This window comes from Monopterus albus, unplaced genomic scaffold (assembly GCF_001952655.1).
Source record: "Monopterus albus unplaced genomic scaffold, M_albus_1.0 scaffold271.1, whole genome shotgun sequence".
NCBI classification, from domain to species: domain Eukaryota; kingdom Metazoa; phylum Chordata; class Actinopteri; order Synbranchiformes; family Synbranchidae; genus Monopterus; species Monopterus albus.
In genome coordinates this window covers 101,168-104,967 of record NW_018128151.1, presented here as the reverse complement: position 1 = coordinate 104,967, position 3,800 = coordinate 101,168, and the positions used below count along the sequence as shown (strand labels likewise).

At 37.7% G+C, this 3,800-nt stretch overlaps 1 long non-coding RNA gene across 1 annotated transcript; it reads right to left on the bottom strand.

The window, feature by feature from the left end:
• Nucleotides 1–1,234: 1,234 nt before the first annotated feature.
• On the bottom strand, nt 1,235–2,034 carry LOC109972833 (uncharacterized). Its single transcript, XR_002276746.1, has 4 exons — nt 1,969–2,034; nt 1,782–1,857; nt 1,515–1,581; nt 1,235–1,374 (listed from the first exon to the last, which is right to left on the bottom strand). It is a non-coding gene; the product is annotated as an uncharacterized LOC109972833 (long non-coding RNA).
• Nucleotides 2,035–3,800: the final 1,766 nt, after the last annotated feature.

Genomic DNA, 3,800 nt, shown 5'->3' with positions numbered 1-3,800 from the left:
ATAATTCTTTAGTATATTACTTGTGTGGTGTAGAAGAGAATAGAAGTGAATCATTTATTGCTTGCAAACCAATGATGGTAAGATGATGTCATGGGGTAGGACTGGATAAGTCTGACTTCTTCCTACTCCATTCAAGCATGTACTAGGTATAAGCAAATTGATATTGGATTATGTGTAAAATTATGTGTGTTGTCATATCAACTGTTTTTACATGCTTGAAAGAATAAATCAAATCAAATCAAATCAAATCAAATATTGTATGTGTTTCTATTTAAAGCTCCCATCTCCTACCTCCTGTACACATAGATAACTACAGAGGCTCAGCTGTAAAATGCAAAACAAAACAAAAAGGCTGCAAAGCTACTCATTTCTGTAGGTCACAAAAAAGTATGAATACAAATACTGACAGAATCCCCAGTGCATCACTGTCACAGCAAGGTTGTACTTGATATGTCATATTTCAGTGCAGAGCGAGCAGCCAAATGTTTACTGACCAGACCAAAGAGCATTCAAGAAGAGTGAGTGTCCCATGCTGGCTGACTGAACATATATTCCATGTCCAAACCCAAGTCTGATGAAGTTGCATGTGTGCAGTGTATTTCAAATATCCTCATGCGTCTAATAGCCATTGCCAGCAGAGATGTAAAAATGGGTCCCAGAGAGAAACAAGGAAAAGCCCAGAAATAACAGGCCACAACAGCAGTGCCAGCCTCTGAAGATCTATTACCAGAAATGAACTTACAAGAAGAGCTGCAGGAGACTATCGAACAAATTGTCTCTTTGCAGTTAGAAGCCCCACAAGAACAGAATACTTAAAAATAAAGTAAGCATACAGTACATCAACAGGAAACAAAAACTTTAGGATATAGAAAACTGCTCAAAATAAAGTCATTTGACTAAAGCAAACAAAATAATAAAAACATACAAGAAACATTTACAGAAAATACAGTGAAATTACACAAAAAAAAAGAATTTAATATTTAACAACCTACAATTCATGAAAATAAAAACCAGACCTTAAATACAAAAGTAGAAGAAACTTTTCAAAGCATTCAGATACACAAAAGTAAACATCAAAACCAGTAAGCCAATTAGAAAACACAAAAAGCAGGAAAGTACATAAATAAAGTACACATTTTGCATGCAAAAAAATGAAAGAAAAATCTAATCCAGAAGATCTAAAAAGACACTGACGTAAGGCCCTCACCTGCAAAGTAAACCTGAAACTGTACTTACCTCTTATCCTCATTCTACCTGTGAAACAAAACCTGATTTGTACCTACCTGTGCCACTTACCTGGTTATCTGTCTGGGTTGCCTTCAGTGTCCTCTCGTACATTCTGCCATCTATTGTGTCCACCGCCATTTCTCCCACCTGTTACAAAATAAAACAATATAAGCACAATGTTACATATTAAACATAAAGGTAAGCATCCAGTCCATCAACAGTAAACAAACAAACTTTACATTATAAGAAAATGCACAAAATAAAGTTAATTCAATGAAGCCACTGACCTCATTATCCAGTGACCAGAATGGACGGGATTAGGAATGGGCACATCAGAGGGACAGCTCAGGTCAGCTGTTTTGGGGACAAGGTCAGAGAGGCCAGATTGAGATGGTTTGGACATGTGCAGAGGAGGGATAGTGGTTATATTGGTAGAAGGATGTTGGAGATGGAGCTACCAGGCAAGAGGTCAAGAGGAAGGCCAAAGAGGAGATACAGTATATGGATGTGCTAAAAGAGGACATGAAGTTAATTCAGAATGATTGTATATTAACCTTTTTTAGATGGCTCACAGTGCTGCCATTTGCTTCTCTTTTCTTGTTTCTGCTCCTCTGCACTCTTGTGCTCTCTCTAAAAACAGATGACAGAGAAAAGCAGTAACAGTTAATAATCTCAGCAATGATGGCAACACATGATCTATTGATCAGTGAATTTTGATGATAATATAAAGTGTATGTTTACCTTTTTCGATGAGTTCATAGCATATCCTGTCATCTCCTGGTCTCTTCTCTCTCAAAGACAAGCAACTGATGAGGGAGGAAACAATTCATACTTTTAGCTGCTGGTTAGATTTTCTACGCCATTAACACAAAATACTGAACTCTGAGATTCTGTGTAAAAGACTACTCACCACTTTGTTCATTCTTGGTGGTGTTTCACAGCAAAGTTGATCTGTGTTTGACAGGAAACACATCAGGGTTGCCATGACTCACAGGCCTGCATCAAAAAAGAAGGTCCTCTCAGAACTGCTAGGTGTCCTGGTTTGCTCACAAGAACACCTGGGCCATGCCTTCACACTCTGAGGCGCTTCCCTGCTGGAGTGCTGCTGCTGTCTTCCTCAGTGTCCTTATCCTCTTCTGGCTCAGAGGCTTTGCACACTGTGCAGACTTGTTGGTAAAGTGACAGAGCAGTGAGCAACATTTTCATGACTATGATCATTTTCATTTTTAATAGCGCTTTAAATTAGAATAGAGATTTATGTAGTCTGTCTTATAGTTCAATATAGTGACATAGTTACAGGTGAAACTACAACACAAACCCGAATATGATTTCTAAATTTCTGTCCGGAACTGACCCAAACACTTGGGTACCAACAGGTCCCATTGGGTTTGGTTTGGGTATCCACCCTCTACTTGAATATATGTAAGTACATTTATAGATAGAAGAATGAAGTCACTCTGATTCTTTTCTCTAGAGGCTGTTCATCTACACTTCTATATCCAGGATGTTGGAGAAAAAATGGACAATTCTGATACAGAAACAAGCAGCACGTATTCCTATTAAACTTTCTGCCACAGTGATTTGTCGTATTTATTGGTGAGAAAACTCTGTCATGGTTCAACAAAATAAAGAGTAAATCTAATGTGCAGTGAAGCCAGCATTGTCAGAATAGAGACAGGGGGTGAGGCTTGTGGTACTGTACTTAATAGGCTCTCACACATGCTTTGTCCTGTAAATATAATAGACTGAGTTGACTCAACCACAAGAAAAAAAAATGTGGTGCAGAGAAAGAGATGCCAGAGGAAAAAGATTTTATAATCATCCATCCATCCATCCATTTTCCTCCGATTGGAATTTTTAATCATTTTGGCAAAAATGGCAAATGGAAAATATGGTTTGTTTGTGACAATAATTACCAGTTATCAGTTGCTTTTTGCTTTTATTAGTATAATAAGGTAATTCAAGTGCTAAGAACAATTCAGCACTGTAGAAAATACATTTGTCAGTACCATACTCACATACAGTATGCACTAAATATGAAGCTACAGGAGACCACTAGTTTAGAGTAGCATAAATGTGGAAACAGCTAGCTTGGCTCTGAACAAACAGGATTTGTCAAGCTCATCTAACATTCACTATTTATTATGTTAGATGAGCTGGTAAGCAAATTTTATACTATGAATCTTTGACCAGCAACTGTTTCCCCATTACCTGCTACTCTAAGTCAAGCTAAATGCTTTATATGCCTGAGCCTAGTTCACACAGCAACATATCACTGTTTAACAGAAAATGTGTAAACCTATAATTGTTTATGGTAATTACAGTCAATTAACTTCCCTGCTGCATATTCCTTTACAGAGACACTCGCTGAGCCATAATTCATGTCTCTCTACATGACAGCTTTTAAGGAAGGTAAGACAACATGGAAAGTTGAGCTCCATGACATCCAATCATCACGCTAGGCACTCAATTGTTAATTTGAAACACTTGCGTTTTACGATTTAACAAACGCAGGAGCAGTAAAGTCTGTGGAGGTCAGATATGAGCTGGGAGGTGAAATAAAGTGAATACCA